This window comes from Cottoperca gobio, chromosome 23, assembly GCF_900634415.1.
Source record: "Cottoperca gobio chromosome 23, fCotGob3.1, whole genome shotgun sequence".
In the NCBI taxonomy this organism is placed as follows: Eukaryota; Metazoa; Chordata; class Actinopteri; order Perciformes; family Bovichtidae; genus Cottoperca; species Cottoperca gobio.
In genome coordinates, this window is record NC_041377.1 from 14,183,460 (window position 1) to 14,205,957 (window position 22,498).

Here is a 22,498-nt window from a genome sequence, read left to right on the forward strand (position 1 = left end):
GAGACTTCAAGTTCAAGTATGTGTGATGTCACCAAAATTACCAGCTGCTCGGCAGGTGTTATATTAATAACTTAAAGTTAAAAGCAACAAGAGCAGTTGAGAGCTCTCATTTATAGGCATCTTTCATGTTTTTCTCTGTTCCTATCTTTTGTTGCCGTTATGTTTTTTTGTTTTTAGGGACGGTCTGTCTCTTGGTTGGTCGGTCAGTTCAACACTTTGGTCCAGACTGAAATGTTTGACAGATATTGGATATATTATCATAACATTTTGTAGAGACATTCATGGTCCCCAGAGGATGAATGTCGTGATCCCCTGACTTTTACTCTAGCACCACCATGAGGTTGACATTTAAGTAAAATGTCACAAAGACTTTTAAAGGACTTGTCAGGATATTTTCTGCAGACATTCCCATCACCAATTAAGATATATTTTATACACTGATCCCTTAAAGTATAATTTAGCTCCATCATCAGGAAAACACTTTAATAAAGTCTCCTATACTTTGATGTATGACAAAATACCTGCTGGATTCTCGTGGTATCAAGCAGATCATCGGACCAATCCTGTGAGGAGCTACTGGCAGCTATGGGCGAGGTTTAGGTGTGTGATGCGACTTCGGCTAGAGTTTGATGGACAGATTGTTCATCCAATCACCTGCCTATTTGTTTTTTAAGCGCCTGCCCTTTTCCAAACAGTTTCCATTGACGGCTTTACCACCAATGACCCAAAACTTTTATTTTGCTCATACCAACATAACATTTGCAGTGCACAATCACGATCCTATAAGGAGTAAACTTAGTATTTAAGGGGCTCCTGTGACCTTTCCACTCGCGTCATCATCAGGCCAAAAACATGCCTTAATAGTGAACTTCAGGTCATAGTTAGCATTCCAGTTTCTGTGTCACATGCCAAACACTTTCACTTAAGTGCAGGATGTGAGTTTTTGAATGTTATTTCATTACTTCTTGCACTTCGACCACAACTTGTCAGGCAGTAACTCCGTCTCTATGGAAACAGTGTGCTTTTAAGTGTAGAGGAGGAGACGAACAAAGCGATGAGGAGGAGGGGGAGATGGCTTGCAGCTTATTCATGCTTCATGCTAAAATTACATAATCTTCAAGAAAAATGGCAGGTTGGCCACACGTGTTGCATTTGGCTTGTTCACACTTTATGATTTAATCCTTACATATCCCTTGAATACACCATCAAAAGGAGCTCCTTACGGCTGCATTATTGTTCAATGAGAAATGTAATTCGTTGTACATGTATGGATGTGCAAATTAGTTTGGGTTCAAATATTCCCAAGCCTTCAAGCAGGTGCAATAATTTTTAAATAATAATTGAAAACAAAAAACATGCAAGAAAGGGATATTATAATACCTAAATCCTCCTGAATACATTTTGTTTACTTAAAATAATATATTACTGGATGTTCCATGGACCATTGTGCACAAGAAATGATGAAACGTCTGAATGCATTCTGGGTAAGATGCTCCCCTAGAGGATGCACAGTTGTTGAGGCTCGATCTCCTTCATTTTCAGAGTAATGGAAAGGCATTTTAGGTGTCAGCGGGGTTTCCTTACGGCAACAAGCCTTGGGGAAGTCAGCAAGTGTCTAGAGACAACGAGTGCGAGAGGACCAAAGTCAACCTGGGAGAGGAGTAAGAAAGAGGAATGGAGAAAGTAAGACGGAGACAAAGAATTATGGGGGAAGGAAGTCAGATGATTTAGAGCAGCAAGAGTGGGAAGCAGTGTGACAATGTGGAGGGAGGAGAGAGTGAGACGTGGAGGATCAAGTGTAAAATGGGAACGATGAAGAGTAGAAACTGCCTTTGCTTTTCCCTCTTGAGGATAAGTGGTTGAATATGGAGAAAGCAACAGGCATCAGTTAACAAAATTGTTCTTGGAAGTTTTAACGTAGCTTTTTTTCTTCGTTTTCTACATTTACATGCCCACTTGTATTCTAAATAAGAACATATCCCGTTTGAGTATTCCGAATTACACCTTATTCCGTATGTAGCATTTTCCGAATAGGACATGTGGGATATGCCGATATATAATTCAGATTTTAGGAGCCTTCTTTGGTAATGTATACAGTGAATTTGGAACATGCGTCTTAATTGGGGTTTTTAACCATAGTTTGCGACGCGTGGCGGCTTGCCTGTTAACACCCAGCTCTAGATGCTCTAGATTAATTTTACATTTCTTTTGAGCCAGTGTTACATTTGGTTCACCTTCAGTAGAACCAGTCAGTGACGTGACAGTGAGGTTCACGGCTGGTGAGGCACTGACTTTTTCAGAGTCAGATTTACAAAAATATGAACCCACAGTAGCCCAAGAGTAGCTTACTCACCATTATCTTGGTAGCATTAACATTGACTACTGGTTATGATTCATATCTCATATCAGTATTCTTTATGCACACATAGGTCAAACACACACACACACGTAAGGTACATATTTGGCCAAAAAAGAAGCTACATTTATAGCGGCTCAGAGGTATTTGCTCTGCACCCTGCATGTGTTCTAAATTTGCCGTCACAATTCCACAATTAATTCTCCTTCAATACAAATTAAAGTACAGAGTGGTGTGCCAAAAACCGGATTTAAAGTTTGACCTTAATCAAAATATTCAGTTATTTTTAAAATAGTTTTTAGTCTGATGCTTTGATTAATTTTAATAGATTTAAAAGATTGTTCAACAAAAGGATAGCAAAAAAAATTATAATAATATTTTATTTAAGGTCAAAATTGAGTTTTTATTTTAATATTGGATTGTTTTCTCTTAGTCAGATCACATTTTCAATAAAATTGTGGTCTTACCTTTACTTTTTTGGCCATCAGTCGGAGAAAGAAACTAAAACTAAAGTAAACGGTGCTACAGTGCACCTGACTCTGATGTTAGCTAGCAGTAGTTTGTTGGCGCTTACCGTCTCTTTGTAGAAGAACAGCCGCAACACGAACCTGCCTCACCTGGTGTCTTCTCACTGTGGTTTTATGTCACATCAGCAAGACTAAATATGTTACACACATACATTACATACATTAACTGGACTATGGAAAGTCAGGACGCATAATAAAAGTGTCTGTAAACATTATATTGGCGACATACAGAGAGATAGCAACAGGCACGCGCCAAATGCACGCGCTCAACCTAGTTTGCGAGGGATTGCGCAATCCGAGGGAGGCTCAGCTCGTCGCTGCCTCAACTCGCATCTCTCCTGTATCTAACAGAATACGCACATTCAGCGATTTTGACTATAAAAATGATCAAAAGTATTGGAAACATTTATAGCACAGACCAGTGGACAAATATTAATATTTATTTTATTTTTATTTGTGTTTTTACTTTTCATGATGAGCCTATCCTGACTGCACGTCCCTGGAACCAGGATGTCCAGAACAGGTTTTAAATAGAAGAAAGTAGTATTGACTTCACACTATTTTTGAAACCGTATCACTATTATCTACACAGTTTTCCTGGAGACACGTTTTAATTAAAGTGAAAACCAAAATCCAAAGAATTACTGTTGATCAAGAGTCACTTGGAAAGTTATGATTCATTTTAAGACATTTATCGCAGCATAGTTACGTTTTATGGAGCCTGAATCATTTTAAAACGTTAAATGACCAAATCTTTGTCTCCTTTCTCCTTACAAGCCACAGAGCTTCCTAACCCTAACCCTTTTTCATACGGCAACTTCCCATCCTTCTCCCGCCAACAAGTCTGCACTTCATTCAGTATTTGGCCCTTGCTGTTAAACCTACAAAGAGCACATATGACTAATGCAGAGCAACCCTTCTCCTGTAATGTTTCTTCACAAAGACAGTTGTGACTCCAGTTCTATTAAAAACACTTATGAATGATGGACAGCTGAAGGAAAACACAATTAAAAAGTTACGATAAAGGTTCATGCTATCAGTTCCTTATGTTCTTCCTGGATACACTGCAGCTAATTATTTTAGATTAGCCCAACCAATCATGTTGCATTGTTGTTTTGCTGTAGCCTTTTGAGACTTTGTTTATACGAACGTTGCCAAAACATCTGCTGAATGTCTGTATTTTAATACATATTTTGAGTTTTTATTCTAGGAAACTGTTTTGTTGTTTTTGTTTTTGACCATTATTTTGGTATGTTAAAACACAAAACAAAGCAGATTTTAGCATTGTAACTCAACTTTTGGCTCTCGTTTTAGTTTAATTATTTCCGCTTAACACAATTTTACATCTCGTTTTATCCCGATGTTTTTGTACCTTCGCCGTGGAGGTTATGTTTTCGGCTCAGTCTGTCTGTTAGAAGGATTACGGTAAAACTACTAATCCGATTTTACTGAAACTTGGTGGAATGGTGTAGCACGGCCCAAGGAATAACCCATAAAAGTTTGGGTGGCCCGGCTCCCAAAACAAAGGATTAAAACACACACACAGAGGGACAGTGACATCATTCTATGCTCAGGTTGACATCACAACACTATATCTTTACAGAGCAAATAGGATTCCATAGAACCTTTAACATTGCGAGATAGGACATTTGACGGATAGTTTCTTTGGATTTCACAATTTTATTTATTCGCTTAGATTGTTGCAAAATGTCAGCATTTAAACACATGTTTTTGTTTGTTTAATCCCCATTATTCTTATCCCCTCATTATTTAATCAGTTTTTGTTTCAGAGATGTTTGTATCTAACAATCACTTGTAGGACTACAGAATATGTTGGAGTCTCGCATGTTGTTATTTGGCGTTTCTCACAGGAAAGCATTTGAATATAATCGTAATGAATGTTCCATGTCTTGAAACTGAAGCTACTCGTACTGACTTCTCATGTGGTAGATCTGTCTATAAAGTTTGTGTGTGTCTGATTTTCTCTGTGCTGTAGTTATTCCTGTGAGTGTCATCCATCAGTTTCATCCCTTGTACACCGACTGACAAATTAAAATGGCTCACGTCCAACCTGGAGCCTGCTGTGTAACATCTCCCTCCTCTTTCTTTCTTTCTTTCTTTCTTTCTTTCACCCCCCAGGATAGTTTTGTTTTTTCTATTCTCTCTCAAACTTGTACTTCTTTCCTTGATCTCTTCCTATCTGTCATTTTACTACACATTTCTCTTACTCTTACTTTCCCTGTCACCCTTGTGTTTTTCTTTCATTGTCTTTCTTTCTTTAAACCGTCTTTTCTTTTAGTCCCTGGCTTCATTCTTAGTCATTCTCAGTATGTCTCTGTCGCTCTGACATTTGTCATTCTTCCATATATATATTCTCTCAAGTTTTCTGTTTTCTCCAGAGTGTCACATATAACCTTGTCTTACCTCTTCGAGTTTACCTGTGTAACCTCTGTATTTTCTCTTTGTCTAGTTTTTCTCAGATCAACTTGAAAATACTCCCTAATCAGTACATTTTCCAATTTAATCAAATTTCCTTAATCAGTACATTTGCAAATTTGCTGAATTACGAAGGCAGCAGCTCATTATACAATCAGCTCATAACTACCTTCCAGGCAAATTATACAAGCTCATTGGGCACAGTTCAGTGATCGGACTTCTCTGAAAGTAAAGAAAAAAAGAAGGAAGAAATGGAACAGTTCCACGTGTACTGCAATCACAAAACTGTGATACAAACTAATATTTAGGCTTAATTATATTATTAATTCAATACAAATGATTGGAAGAACATGGGGATTAAAGAAAAGAGATTGAAACATATAATTTAAAAAAATCCCCCAACAGCTGTTGACACTTTTTCGTTTTAGGAATCAGGAATCTACTTTGTATTTGTTAATTATGGATGAAAAACAAATGCAGAGTCTGGAAATGTAGTGAGCCTTATTTGTAATTCTTAAAGTTGTTAAAGTTATTGTTTGTGATGTTTAATTGCATTATGCAAGAGAGAGGCACACCTTGCTGAAATTAGGAAATATCACACTATAGAATTTTAGCCTTTGGTGCCTGTTTGACGCATTGAGGTTTTGGGGGCAGAATTCATCACACTGTACATGATGAAACTCATTCTTTTCTATCCACACATTTTGCTCTGCTTTCTCTCAAACTCCCGTGTGTATTCCTCCCTTCCCTTATTTCAGACCTTTTAACTTTCTTTGACACAAATTCCTGCTGAGGGGGTTGCTCAGTGCAAAATTAAATGAGATTTGATTTTATTATGTTTTTTCACTTAATTGATTTACCCCAGCTGAGATGGTCGCGCTGAATAGCTTGCCCATCGAACACAAATTCTCTCTGGCTGTGAAATCGATGGCAGAGGACTTATTGGAGTAAGTGTTTGCATCAGCACTAAATGGATGATGTTTTTCTTTCTCTCTGTGTTATGCGGTTACACTTCTTCTCTGTCTGCCAGCACACCCGGCTGTGTTTCCGTCTGCCTGACTGTCTCTGTATCCTCGTTTGATTTAACTTCTCCTGCTCCTGTGTCTGCTATTTAGTCAATATCTCTGCCTTCAAGCCAAGGTTAGAAAAGATCAAGATTCCTGGTGTGTTGCTTCTACTATATCTATGTTTGGGGCTCGATTACACTTTTCCCGTCAAAGCAATATTTAAGTTTATTAATCCTCTCTTAAATCTCTCACTATCTCTGTCTTACTGACTCTTGATGAGCAGTACTCTCTGACTTTATCCCTCATTTTATCACTGTATTTCTTCCGCCTTTACACCTGCGTCTGTGTCTTCCTCGCTCTCTTTGCCTCTGTCTCTCTCTCTTCTTATAATAATTCAGGTCCTGCTTCCATGCCTAGCTATTCATAAAGTGCCAGTGATCCATGAAAAATGCTTCAGAGGCATTGTTGTTCTGGATGTTGAACACTAGCACCTTTGTCTGTTCTGGCAGTCTGGGCTGTGTTTCCTTGTGCACAGCTGACTGGGCCAGATGTGCACCGGTCCCAGCTTATTTTGCATAATGTAAATCTCGGAGGCTTTGTGGAAATTCAGCAAATTGAAATTCTTCTACTTACGACCGACTTTGAAGCACTATATATGCACTATATATGTCTCTTGATAACCGCATTCCTCGCATTGACCTCTCGCCTCCTGTCTCGAGGGTCACCACTGTGTCACCTTTGATGGAAGCAGTGCTTATAATGGTTAGAGAGACAAAATATAAGATCTTTTATCCTCAAGTTGTGTCTTTTTGCCCTCCCTGTCACAATGCCTCCTTTTCTGTGTGTGTGTGTGTGTGTGTGTGTGTGTGTGTGTGTGTGTGAGAGTGTGAGTGACAGAGAGAGAGATTAAATGTAACTGCAGTCATTAATGCAATGAACATACAGTACCTTGCTGTTCTTGCTCGTAGTGACAAACTCAGAGATAATTATCACCAGACTTTGCACTTATAGATTTTTTTTAAAGCCGCAATTGTTCTGTATTAATATATGTATTAATTTGACCCATTATTATTAAGATGCAAACATTGATTAGCGCCGTATTAAGAAATAAAAGAAGAAACAGACTTGTTACAATCTACTTTGTCAGCCCCCTACTTTGAAGCGTCAAATCAAATGTATTTGTATAGCCCAATATCACAAATTATACATTTGTCTCAGTGTGCTTTACAGACTGTACAGGATACGACACCCTCTGTCCTTAGACCCTCGCATCGCACAAGGAAAAACTTCCTAAAAGAAACCCCATAATTAAAGGGGGAAATGGAAGAAACCTCAGGGAGAGCAACTGAGGAGGGATCCCTCTCCCAGGACGGACAGACGTGCAATAGATGTTGTGTGTACAGGATAAACAACATAGTACAAATACAACGTCCATTTGACAGAAATTATGTTGTGTTGAAAAAGAAAAGATGAATCCAGGATAATGTCAAAAAGGCTTCCCGGTGTCCGGAAGGACCAGGGCAGCAGGCACAGCCACGTTTCATGATCCAGACGTACATTTTATCAGTGGCAACCTGTCACATGAGAGACACAGAAACTCCGGGGATAATGCCCCGAATGCTGAGTTAGTAACATACATTCACATAAATGCATACAGATAGAGAGGAAGGGAGGAGAGAGGTGTCCCCCGTTATTCTAGGCCTATAGCAGCATAACTAGGGGCTGGTCCCAGGCAAGCCTGAGCCAGCCCTAACTATATATGTATTATGTACATATACACAAATACATATTTACCGTGGTCTAAGTAATGACACAATAATTACAATTGACCCTGCAGGTATTATACATGTTTACAGATGTAGCATGTACAACCCAAATCCCCAAAAAAGTGTTTAGAAGTGAAGCAACAGTAAAGAATAATTCAGCAGCAACGTAATGACCACGTTGGTAAGGGAAAATAATATCCACAACGTACATTAATCACGCTCCCTGTGAGCTTTACATGCTCATATTCCATGCAATGTGGCCGCTTATCTGGAAACCAAATATTATATAAGTTCAACATGTTAATCTGCCTGCCAATTCTACTCATCACAAAATTAGATCACTTCAAAGGATCCCAGATAGTGATGAAATATTCAGTACGGTCTTTCCTGACTGAACATTCAGATTTCATGAGAGATGAGATTTTGAAACCGCTTTCTTATCACGGTCTGTTATGAAACCCTTCTAATTATTGCAATTTCCATTATCAAGTAATCAGGCTCTGACCATGTTGTGTGGCCTCAACTCATGTTTGATTTCCGTAGCCTGCTGTGACATAAAAAGGTCATTTAAGTTGAAGCTAAAATGTTGAAAGTCATTTTATCCGAATTAAAACATTCAAATCAAGATTTGTAATCAGAACAGCATACATTCTTTATTATTTTAAAGCTTTTGCCCTGACAATATGTCCAAAATATATACGCTATGTGTCTAAAATGCCAGATAATAATAACATAGCTTTTTAAGTATCTCTTTGTTGAATTGATACTCATTATTACTTCTTTCCAACTTCTTTTGGTATTTCTTTGCTAATTTGGGATGTCCAATTCTCCCCTACTCTCTCATTAATTTAAAGACTGAGGCTCTGCTCCACTCGTGAGCAGACAGACTTTGTTTGAAACCGTTTTTGTTAAAACCATTTACATCCTTCCCCTGCGGTCTGGTGAAGTTGGCGAATGGTTGCTGCTCAGTTGGCTCTGCTGATTCACAGGGAGACAGAGACAAAAGTCCTGAGCCTCGTGGGGAGAACAAAGAATGCCAGAGTCTGTTGAGGAACTTTGATGTGTTTTCTTTCTTGTTGAACCTCCCGAAATGTTGCTGAAAATATGACGACCCCGAATTTTATCCCACTTGCTCTCTTGTTCACTTTCCGCAGTATCTCGTTTCCCCTTTATAATTCGTATTGATTCGAATGGAGAGAAACCGATTGAAGTTTGTAATGTAACTCCATTCTGAATAGCATCTCGCTTCCCTTCCCTCCCATGATGCCCTCTGTTCTGCTGAGTCATTTACTGTTGTGCTGCAGTCAATACAGCTCAGAAAGCCAGTGACAATGAATGACAGAGCCGAATTCCTTGCTGGCGAGCACAAACACCAACCGATCCCACATTTCCTTTGGAAAAAATTCAAATCCAAATCTAATCGTGTCCCCCGCTATCAAATTAGCAATTAAAATTGCGAACAATACTGTGTCTGGTTTCGCTTTTCTTTGCGCCACCCTGGGGCGAATTGGCCTTGCCTTTCCAAAGATTTTTAAATGTCACAGTCAAAGAAGTTAAAAAAGAGCATTACCAGTGACATTTTATTGTGCGTGTGTGTGTGTGGCATTAGAGTGTACAAACATTCAGAGTAAATTAAGTTTGCCCGAATGCAAATGCTAGACCTTAGGTGGTTTGACTTGTTTTGCACTCCTCTTGTATGGTGTTCCCTTTCGACCCCAGTCTCACCCCTTGAGGTGGGCATTCAATTTCATGAGAAAGGTTGCAGATATGCCCCTTATGTCCTTCACCAAAACAGATACATACATAATCACAATTACATCTGCTAAAATACATGCTTTCAATGAGGTGAAAGGTGGATTGCGTTCAGAAGATCTCTCTAAAGCCACACTGGTTGCCCTGGCGCAACTTCTCGAACAGCTGCCATTTTTAAGTCAACACGGCCGTAATGTCCCATTCTGACCCTTCTCCCACTGTCATGAAGCTGAAGTTTGATTTGAGGGAGTGGCGCTATCCAACAGGCGCTGGTAGGAAGTATAGGGGCCCTTAACAAGATGTCACTGTGGACCCATTAAACAACTCTATCAATCTGAGACTTTATGGGGCCCTCCCTCTGGAGCCCATGGCTGCCTGACTCATTACCTCTACTCACTCCACTTCCTTTATGTATTACCTTCAACCAACCGAAGCCCATTAGGTAATATACTGTACGGTATAAACTGTTGTCATTGGCGTACAGTGTATAAGTGTTAGGCTATTAAAGTCAAACATCAATTTTGATTAACTAGATTGAACAACAATCTGTAAATCCTATCAGAATGGTGATGCCTGTCGCGGTGGGGTTAGCACTGTAACTCAAGGCCATTCTTCCACATTTCTAAACTGTGAATTAGAACCGTGGGGATCCTGAGGCTTCCCCAGCCTAAAATAAGATATGTAATCCGTCCAGCTTTTTCTGGTTCTGCCTTGTGGTGTCCTCCAAGTTGAACATGCCCAGAATACCTCTTAAAGAAGGTGGCATCCGGATTAGATGCCTGCAGCACCTAATTTAGCTTCTTTCAATGCGAAGAAGCAGCAGCTATACTCCGAGGTCCTTCTGAAGCTCATCACAGCGTCTCTGAGGATGAGCAAAGGACACCTCCAACAAAAATTATTCCGACACACCGTCTTTTGGTCACTAACCAAAACTCATTACTGAGGGCCAAGGATGAAATGTAGGCTAATTTGAGATCACCACCACGTTTTGGTGAAATGCCTGTAGCTATTTCCCAGTCTATGTCACGCCTTATCTTACTAAGGAACAAAATATGAACATATTTGAACTTAAAGCATCTCTGTCAGTTACTGTGCCCAGCTGCTGTCTACCAAGAAAAAGTTAGCACGTACCTGGTGAAGGGAGAGAGAAACTAGCAGATAAGAGAAACCAATATTAACATGGGATCTAACTCTCTGCAAGAAAGCAAATACGTATATTTCCCAAAGAAAAAGAGATAAAGTATGTCAAAAGTGTCCAGCACCTCTCTACGTGGACTATAGCGAGCATTGTCAATCATAGTGAGGATTTACAGTATATCCAGTAATAAGCTCATTGACCCACAGAAAGATATGTCAAACCCCAGTAATAAACCTGTAAACCACCAATCATAGGGGGGGGGGGGGGGGGAAACAACAGCAATACGGGGTCGCATCAGCTCTGAATCAACTTATGGATTCAAAGCAGGAGGCCAAGAGCTACGGTGCAGGGTATAAATTCTGCAAATGAAAATGGATAACGTGTGTGTGTGTGTGTGTGTGTGTGTGTGTGTGTGTGTGTGTGTGTGTGTGTGTGTGTGTGTGTGTGTGTGTGTGTGAATCTGTGAATAAAGAAAAACAGGATCCTTGGATGACATCGGGGCTGCTACGAGTCATCAGTTCCCAATACTGCTATTCATGAATCACTTTAACAAATGCCGTGTGTGTGTACATGAATGTATGTGTGTCGCTTCAGGAAATGCCAAAAAGAAAACAAAAAAGAATGTTACATCGAAGTGTACAGATGATAGGCATAGCTTCTCGCTATGGATTTATGGATCGACTTTCTGTCCGCTCATCCGACTGTCCGTCAAACACGAAATCACTGGTGACAAGAAGAAAGTTTCTGGTTTGGTCTGAGACTATGGCTTAATGTATTTTGAATTAAATGTATAAAGGATCTCAGACAAAACTGAAATTAATTAGCCGTCTGTCTTGATTCTGATTAGTTCAACTTTAAAAGAGGAAATTGCTGTGGAGAAGAAAGCACCTACCCAGCAGATAAAAGTTAAATGAAAGAATAAAGAGAGGGGGTTCCCGTCTGTCTGAGAGATTAACAATTAAGACCGTTCCTAATTTGTGGTGGCTCTGCAATCAATGTTAACTTTCCCTTTGTTGGAATAATTAGGTGGCTCTTTGTAAGTTTGACCTCCAAACCTAAAAGACCTAAAAGGTTGCTGTCGAGTCTCTTGGTTACAGGTCAAAAGAATCCTCTGAGGGCTCCTTAATTGTTGAATTACCAGTAAAAAGACTGACAGTTGAGCTGACAGCTTGCCTTTTAATTCATTATTCATCATGTCAGCTTTTCTGAGACTTTATAAACCTGTTTCTCATTGTGTTTCATTACATGTAAATATAGTGTGCGATCCATTTGGCCCATATTGGATCCACCTCAGAGGAGGCTGGTCTACAGAGGCACAGGAGGTTGTTTCTCTTCTACTTTTGAAAGGCGAGGCCTCCAGTATCGTTTATGAGATATCTTTCCTCTCCTCTTTGGAAAACAAGTCCATTATTAAACTTCTGATTTAAAATGCCTCAACAGCGACACCTGCAGGGCAGGCAAGGTGAGAAAGAGCCGTTCAGTGTGATGTGATGGTGGGGGACTTCTGTCCTTATTAGTGCAGGATCTCATGCGTTAATTTAATGTACTTCCTTTTTGTCATGCTAATTAGCCAAAACTCGTAAGCGAATGCTCTAATGGAGTGTCCTCCCCCCTAACCAAACAACAACCAGAATGCAATATTGACATTGCGTCCAATGAAAATTTCAATATTTCCTTTTCAATTCTCCACCAATGTGACAAACTGGCAGTAAAGCAATAGATTCATATGGCAGCATATTGGAAAATAAATTCTGCAAATTGCGAACTACTTTTAAACTATTCACACACACCTCACTTGTGCATCTTAACCATTTCCTATAAATGTATTTGTTGTCCTTTCTGACAGTAGCTTAGCGTGCTAGAGATGTAAACGGATACATAATCACACCTTAGTAGAAGCTTAACAACAGCCTAGAGCTAGAACCTAGCTACGTTGTTGGCTTGAGAGCAAAGTAAATAAGCTCTGCTCAGCTATTAAACTGAACAAGAGGTTAAAGGAGGAACTGCACTTTGTGAATGGGCAAATCACAGGTTTGTTTCGCTGAAAAGGGCGGATGCACCACCTTTACCTGGATAACCCAGTGATGCTGCAGAGAAGTCGGGCTGCGACTTAGAGTGTTTTAGAGTCAGCGTTGTGAGACAGTGTGCAGATCAGCAGGCCAAGTGCTCGCACTCTGAGGAAAGGAGCTCTCCATGGTGCTGCTGCTACACATGGCTGCTTCTTGTAAAATCACTCAATGCTCTACAGTCAACCGAGAGTTGCTGCTCCACAGCCCTCTTGTAGTTTCGGCTAGAGGCTTTCCCTGGTGTTGACAGCATCGGTGCTCCCTACTAACATTCAACTCACACACAGAAATGTACTATTTTATCTAAACAGTTCTGTAAAAACCTGTGTTTCTACTCATCTCAGGCTGCAGCAGCTAGTTCAAAAGTTTGTTTATGAGATTTGGGAGTTTGACCCTTTTGCACAACGGCAACCAATCTGTTGCCTGCCAAGTGCATAATCTAGTTTCTTTTATGAGACCCAGTCTAGTTAAGAATTGATTTAGCCACCTCAGTGGATTAAGAGACAGCCCCATGTGTCTCACAGTGAACAGAGCTTCTGAAAGCCTGGTCCCCATAAATTGTATTTCTAGTAGTGCTGTCCTCCCACACTGAAGCTGCAGTACCCACCTCTCCTGAAAACCTGAATTAAATGTAGTGTAATTTCCGAGCGTAGGAGTTCCAGTTGCTAACGTTAAAAAGCCAGTTAAGAAAACAGTGTCACGTGAATTGCTTGTAGCCGATTTTAGAATGAACACCAAATGATATATTTATAACTCATAACTCAAAATGTCTGTATTATAAACACATGAATTGGTACAAAAGGTGAAGGAGAGTGATGGGACTTAACTTTGACTATCAGGAACACTAAGTTTTAATATTGAGTAGCAGAATGTAATGCCCCGGAGCACCACCCGTCATAAAGAAAGATTGATAGTCATAATTAATCCAGTCGTAATTTTACGGCTGCTACGGATTTCTGGCCCGGTGTACAGCGATCTGATATTTCATACAAACACACACAAATCACAGGATCAAGTTCTTTATAAAATAAATGTTTATTGAACTAATAACTACAAAACAGAAATATAAATGATGAATGAATGCAACAGCGGACCACATGTCACCAGGTAGAATCAGTGCCTGATCAATGCTTATTTCATTTCCAATGTTCTGATTTGTTATAGCATCAAGCATCTAATCATCAAGCATCAACATCAACTCCTGAAAACAGCATTTTGGACGCCTTTGGTTCTTTGGACCATAAGATAAAAAGTTCACTTGTGTGAAATGAGGAAGCAGCCCCGTCATATACAAAAAGGTCAAATTACATTTCTGTTATTATATAGTTGTTAGTGCCAACTCTGGGTAAGTAAAAGATCCTGATGGAAACAAATAAAACTCACTGTGTAGAGCTTTCTGCGTGGTTCGTCTAATTTAATTTACTAATGAATTTACTCACTACTCAACCATCAGATCGTTGTAAATATTCAAAGAGAAATATTATGAAAAACTCACTTTTCCTATGCTTGTGTACATCTGGAGTGACTACCAACCCACAAACTGAGAAATAAGACGACCCAGTCAGTTTTTTGTGGGCTGCCCCATATCTGAGCATCTCCACCGACGACTCGGGAACTACCTTTGCAAAGGTGTGACATATTTTTCTCGTAAGCCAATCAGAGGAGACTTAGCTTGTTGGGGAGGGGGACTTAAAGAGACAGGCGCTAAAACAGAGCGTCTGGGGATATACAGTACAGACAGTATGAGAAAACATTTAACATTAAAGCATGTAAACGTGGGTCACACTTTAATTTTTGTGCTACATTACCAGACTTAATACTAACCTAACCACACTTAGTATCAAATTAGACATAGAAATAATATGTTCTTTATTAGACAGAAAACAAACAGTTATGCCCTTATTCGACATCATACATCTAAATAATGCTGTAACGGTACGTTAATAAGACATAACGGGCTGTACTTTGGATGAAATTAGACCCTAACTAGAAATAATTCTCTCAATTAGACAGTAAACAAACAGTTTTCCTCCTACTTAAACACCATAAACCTGAATTATGCTGTAATCAGAATCCGCATATAATGCCGTATTAGACCCAACATATACAATACTTAGACACTATTATACCAAACTGTACTTTAATTAGAAACCAAATAGGATATTTTAATACACAATAAGGCACTATTTTTTACAAGGTTAATTAGAAATCAAATCTAGTAGCTACTCTAAACATTCTCTGGCAAAGCAAATATAGAAACAGCTAAGAGTATTGTTGCCTGATTACACCTATAGATTGAATCCATAGGCATAAAAGCAACCTACCCTACATACTCGCACGCACGCACGCACGCACGCACGCACGCACACGCGCATGTCAACACCCTTAAACCACAGCATCTAAAGCTGTCCTCCCTGTCTCCCAACACACCGGGATATGTTTTTCTTCTCTGATGCAGCCTAAGTGGAGTGGTCCACTGAAGCCAACCCTCAGTAATTAACTGTCACAACGCTTCAAAACTAACAAATGGACTTTGTGTCAAGGAGGGCCCATTAATTTACTGGCCTCCACTCGTCGATCCAGAGCCTATTATCTCCATTACGGTGGGTTTTTCACGTCTGGGCGTCCTCTCCTACTAAATCTCCGTTTTCTCTGTCTCACTCTAGATTCCCTAGAACTCGCAGAAAGGCCTGTTGGAGAATGTGTCTTCTCACCGCTTGCAGACACACACCATACTTCAGCCACATAACGGTATGTGCACTATGTGAATCCACTCGTACTGTATATGCCCCTGGACACACTACACTTCATCTCTCATCACTGCGTAAGAAAATCACAGAGGCATGACTCCTATTATAATGTAATAAGCAGCGATGCTGGCCGAAGAAATATGCACTTCACATGAACACACACAAAGAATCAAATTCACACACACATCACTCTACACACTCCACAGAGTTCTGTTTCCCTTCCAGTCAAACATATTTAAAAACTCATACTGCACTTCCACGTTGGCATGCCACCCTGAGGGGTGAAATCTTCCATATGTGACACTAATAAGTGCTGCTCGGAAAGGAAGGGAGAGCCATTTCTCCATGAGGCATAGAACCAAATAACACGCAGACTATGGGATCCGTGTGATTTGTGATAAAGCCCACATTTATTGCTCTTCAAAAGTAACGTATTACCAGGGTTCTGCAGACAAAGAGAGACCGTGAGACTGTACTTTAGCGGCATTGAGATCTGGCCAGTCTTTCCTCCTGAGACCAATGTATTTTTGATGCTCTTCAATGCATTATGAGTGGCTCGGTGTGCTCTCGGGCTCTGGAAACGTTTTTCGCTCATCTGAAGTCTGAAGCTTCCAATTACAAATTTAAAAAAGGCAATATTGCATCCAGAATCCATTTTAAAGGGTCGGTTCACCCATATTTAGCCATATAAGTATTCAAAATATATAGTAAAAGTAGCAATAGCACACCATGAAAATGCTCTATTATAAGTAAAAATCCTCCTGCATTGAAAAATAATGTACATAGCAAAAGAACAGAAGTGTACTAAAAGTATCAAAAGTGAAAATACTTCTTATGCAGAATTGTTGCTGTCAATGTTATATTAATGAATATTATTATTGCTGTAATAACGTGTGTGGTACTTTAATGTTGTAGCTTGTTAAAGTGGAGCTAATTTTAACCTCCACATTTCTGCAATACATCACATTTTATAAAAAGATGAATTTTAAACCTTAATTTGTAAATGAGTAGCTCCAGCTGTTAGATACATGTACAGTTTGTCAGTGAAAAGTACAGTATTCCTAAAATGTAGAAGTACTTCACAATTATACTGTAGTAAATCTACTTTTATCTCTATATCTCGCTGTTTTGGTTTTATTTGCCCAGGTTCTGAGATATCCACGGCTCAATATAATTATAAATGAATAGATTTTGTTCTAAATTAAAAGTAACTGAAAATGACAAGGTGCTTATATCTCATTTGCAAGAATCCAAACAGAAAGTGTCATCCTTCTGTATGCACTTAACTGTAATGACTCCCACTTTATCCTGCATTAATGTTGACGATAAATCTCACACCCATCAAAACGAGAAGGCCTCCTTCTTCCAAGGGGAAAAAAAAATCTTGTCCGACTCACCAAAAGCAACCTGCAAATTATGCCGATCAGAAATGATCCGAGACTGAGGCTCTGGGCATTACACTTAATCACCTGTGATACACACTTTCCATTAGGAGAACATCTGGCTCATCGACGCTTGCTTGCCCTTCCAGCTGTAATCCCATCTCACAATTTGTCCATAAATCAAACACTGTTGTGTATTCCTGTGACATTCCTATTGTGCTGTCTATCCATGCAGATAATTGTGGTTTCATTTGATCCGGTTTTGACATATCTGTCTCAAATAATTGGAGGTGAATGGGATTCTGTTTATGGTGCTCTCATGATTAGCAAAACACTACTTACTTACTACAGCACAACAAGGTCTGAAGGGCATTTGCTGCACACTAAAGCAGGGGTGGGCAATTAATTTTTACAAGGGGCCACATGAGAAACCCGAGCTGTGCTGGAGGGCCGAATCAACAATGAATTGAACTTAATTCTGCTCAATATTAATTTTCTCCCATTGTAAAAAGCAGTACATTATATATTTTGATGAGCTGCGACTGGTAATCAAAAGAATAAGGATCTTCTCTTCCAATAAATATATGAAATTGTGGAGTGGGTCGAATAGGAAAATACTCCTAGAGAAGTAATAAACAGTAAAAACAATCATTATGTCAGTATTTTATTTTTAACATGTTAATATTCACAAACCAATACTGAAAAAATGTTTTACAGTATGTAAAGATAAGCAAGTAATCAACTTTATACAAAAAGCAATATGTGCTTCTGATGTTTTTCAGTTCACTTTACTTGTTCAGTGAGAAACATCCAGTCTGTCTTGGGCTTGAACAAGTGCACTGAAATCTGGTTGAATGTCTGAGGTGGAAATGCGCAGGACAGCTGACAGGTGATCATCAGTGATAGAGGATCTGTATCTTGATTTGTTGAACTTCATCACTGAGAATGTCTGTTCACATATGTAGGTCGATCCAAAGAGGACCAGAATCTTCTGAGCATGTCTCCTCATGTGTGGAAGAGTAAAACTCAGGCAGTGAGACTGACCTAAAGTGCTCTGACAGAAGTGTGTCAGACTGCAGGTCAATGAGTTCAAGCTGAACATCACTGGGTGCATCATCCACATTGCATGTAAATGGGGAAACGTCCATGTGCATTTCATTCTCAACTGTTTTAAAGTCTTGAAATCGCCTCCAAAACTCACCATGCAGTGCTTCTAACATGGATGAGTACCTGTGGAGGTGATCAGCTGATGGTGTGGCTTCCTTCAGTGTTGGCAAGTGGGTGAGAATGTTGTCCTCTATTTGGCTTGAGAGAAGCTGCAACTTTCTCATGAAAGCCTTCACTGCGCTGTACATTTCATGCACAAAAAGGCCCTTGCATTGCAGTTTGACATTTAGTTAATTCATTAGTGCAGTCACATCTACAGCAAAACCAAGGTCTGCCATCCAGTCTGCATCTGAAAGCTGTGGGACGTCTTTTCCTTTCTTCACACAGAAGTCTTGACTCTTCTCTCAGGTCCCACAACATGGTTAATTTTTAGAACTGACTTACACAACACTTCCTGATGTATAATACAATGCAAAAATACCCATTTCTGTTCAGGGTTAATTTCTGTCACTTCATACTGCATTCTCTTCAAAAGTCCAACATTGTTCCCCGTCAGATTTGGAAAACCATCCGTTGTCACGCCTGCCAGCTTGTCCCATTTCAGTCCCAACTTGTCCACACATGCATTTACCTCCGTGAACAAATCCCTCCCTGTTGTCCCTTTCATTGACTGCATGGCTTCTCAAATGCATCCTTTTTCTCCGGACATATGAGTGCTGCAGAATCTACCAAACACTCCTTGATAAACTCTGTCAGAAAACGGTTTACTTTTTCTAGCGATTTTGTGGGATAAGACATAACTTGTCTTGACAGCTACATCTCTGGATGTGCAATGTTTTGTAAAAAGTCCTTGTTGGTTTTGCAGTTTAGCTAGCAAAGCACCCGACTCCTTTTCCCGCTCTTCATCAGACAAGTTCTTGAACGGCGACTCAAATTGTAATCCTTGAACACAGCGACCTGCGCACCACAAACTAAGCACACGGCTTTACCTTTGACTTCTTTAAATAAATACTTAGCAGTCCATGTCTTCTTGAAAACGCGGCATTCGGTATCAATCTTTCTTATTTTGGCGTGAGCGGACATTTTGAGGGCCAGCATTACTTGTAGCTGTTCACGGGAAACAAAAAAAAGAAAAACAGCACCCTTTTCAAAATAATAGCAACACAGTTAGAAAGTTATTTACACCATGCCGCAATACAATGGTGTAATTTGAAAAGGGTGCTGTTTAAAAAAAAAAAAAAAAGTTAGAATTTACGATTGTCCTCACGCGGCCGACCAGGGCCGTACAATGCCCAGATCTGCCTTAAAGGCTCAATGAGTAATTTCGAGACACCTGCTCCAAAGAAATAGGGCGCCGTATTTCACCTCTAATCTGGGTCCATACAATCTCTAATGTTTATATTCTAGTTGTAGTAGTTTGGAATATTTATTGTATTCTAATTCATTCTTTATAGTGTGTATTGCATTTACTCCTGTGTAATTCCTGTCAGTCAACCAGTGGGGCAACAATACTAAAATTCGACCAAACTGCTGAAAATCTGACAAAAAACACTGCTGTCTTATAAACGTCACATGGGGCTGATCCATCTGTGTTTACTTTAGGCACTACTGTTAACCGGGGGCTGTAGTCTGTGTACCGTTAGCCTCCGTCACATGGAGCCCCAGTCAGAGGCCGAAGAGACTTGAGCTCAGCCAGAACAAGCCTCAGCACTGCAGTCACAGTGGGCTGCTGGACCTGTGGAACTGCAGCAACAGAGAGTTTGCAGTTCCCCGGTGCTAACTGCTAACTGAGGACGAGGCGACGCAATGGGTAATTTTCTCGTTTCCGCACGGAACATGACTGTAATATCTACAAGCGAGTCAGGCCGCTGTGCTTCTTCTCCCTCTGTACTGAGGGCAGGCTGGAGCTACAGTGACTCACTATCGCCTCTAGAGGAACAAGTGGTATTACAGAACTGGAGCTAGCTGTTAGCATGCTAACTTCAGTAGTTATCTCAAACACATAGACGTCTTTGACATAACGTCAACACTGTTATCTCTTCACATTCTGTTGATAATGTTGGCTCACTGTTTTAATGGTTTAAGTTTAAACTCTGGCATCTCTTACACATTGAACCTTTACGCTATACATTTCAACAAAACAATGCTTCACAACAGATTTCATGTGAAGTTTCTCTTCAAAGGTAGCTCACCTCAGGCTTTTCGTGTGTGTGTGTGTGTGTGTGTGTGTGTGTGTGTGTGTGTGTGTGTGTGTGTGTGTTAAAGAACGTTCTTCCCAGCTGCAATAACAGTTATACGATTGGTTGTGGGTGGATGATGGCAGTTCAGGCATTATACTGACTAGGCATAAGTACTGTTGCACGCTGTTGTACATTATGCATCTGTGAGTGTGTGTGTGTCTGGGTCTGAAATCTAATGCAGATCACTCTGACTGCCCTTTTAGAGTACTGCCTCTCAGGCTAGGAAGCTACAGGGCCTGTCTGCCCACACATACAGAGGAAGAAGAAAATGTATATTTAATAGACTGCACATATGCCAATATGAGAACTATTAAATACTAAAACAATATGAATGTCCAAACACCGGCAAACTTAAAATGTACAGCGCATGCTCTACTTTTTCAAAGATTTTCTGTACAAGGGAAAAAAAGGGTAATTTACAGGGTAATTATTGTTAATAAAAAATATTTAATTGGCACATTTGTTTACAACTGAAAAGTGAAAAAAGGGCAACTTACTCACGCTTTTAGTTTGTTTTTATTGCAAAACATTTCACAGTAATTATATTTACTTTTTTCACAGCTGAAAAGTAGATAAATAGTAACCGATACTGTCTGTGTTGGCAATATTATTGTGATTTTTATCAGTGTGTACCAGAGACATTAAAACAACAACAACCAAAAAAAAAGATGCAGTTAAAGATAATGTTTGGACTGGACAGTTATTTTGTCTGTCTCTCAGTGCCGGAAGTGAAAGTGGAGTTTGGGAAGGTACCGCTCTTTTCCTATTCTATTTTACAGAGGGATTATAAATGTCAAATAGATATTTCCTTCTTCATAGCTGTCAGGTTTGGATCTGTGTTAGATGATTTGGTACTGGGGATGTGACAAGGATACCAGGTAATCTTCTTTTGAATATGAATTCTTCTACCTACTGTATCCCTCTCTTGAGATTCTTTAAAGTGGGTCTTGCACTCTGTGGAGTGATCCGCCCCCCCCACCACCCCCTCTCTCTCTCTTCTCAAACTCAGTTCTGCCTCACTTCCTTCATCTTCTTCACTTTCTCCCTCTCTAAGTTTTTTATCTCTCTCCTATTTTCTCTTCTATTTTCAGGGTCATGCAAGGATAGAGACAGAAGTTAGAGAGGGAGAGAGCAGAACAGAGAGGCAGCAGAGTAAAAGGTGGTTCGACAGAGACAGATGGAGGAGAGGAAGAACTTTCCGAAAGGAAGGAAGCATAAGAAAAGAGATCATGCTAATTATATGTCACCTCTCGCCCCCTATGGCAGTTCTTAGCTTCGGTTCACTTGGTTGAAGATGTGTGCTCGTCGGGTTTGCGCTCAATGTGTTAATATTGCGCACAGACTTTACTTTATGTGTAAGTGTGTCTTTAAATATGTGTCTGTGTAGAACACCCAGCCATCAGGGGACATGTGGTCTGATGTGAATGACATCACAGCTCAAGGAGGTCTTGTCCCCTTGTGTCAGAATTCTACTGCAGCTGCTCTGCCTGACCACAATGACTCAGTAATAGACTTGTAAATAGTCCATAAATGTGCCTGGGAAAGTGTTGACAGTGAGAAAAGACCGCGTCTTTGTGTTTGCCTTACCTAAGCCGAGTTACTCTGGGAATTGAAACCACATTTGAAGGACATTATTTATATTTAATGTTAAAGATCAGGGACGTCGTGTCACACTAGTGCAGTGTTTCTCAAACTTTCTCCAATCATGTATACCCTTTGAAATATATTTTAGAAGTACCTTCTTACCAGCGCAACACAGCACAAGTATTTTTGCACTACGCTCTTTTAGGGTTCCCTGCTCTCTCCTTTCTCTCTGCCTTTTGTTCTCTATTTACATTGTGTCTCGCTGCCTCTCTTCTTCTCCTCCTCTCTGTCCACTTGTCCCACACCCTCCTAAACCTGAAACTGCTCATCCCTAGTTTCTCTTCTCCCCTCTTCCTCCTCCTCCTCCTCCAGTAGAACTATAGACCA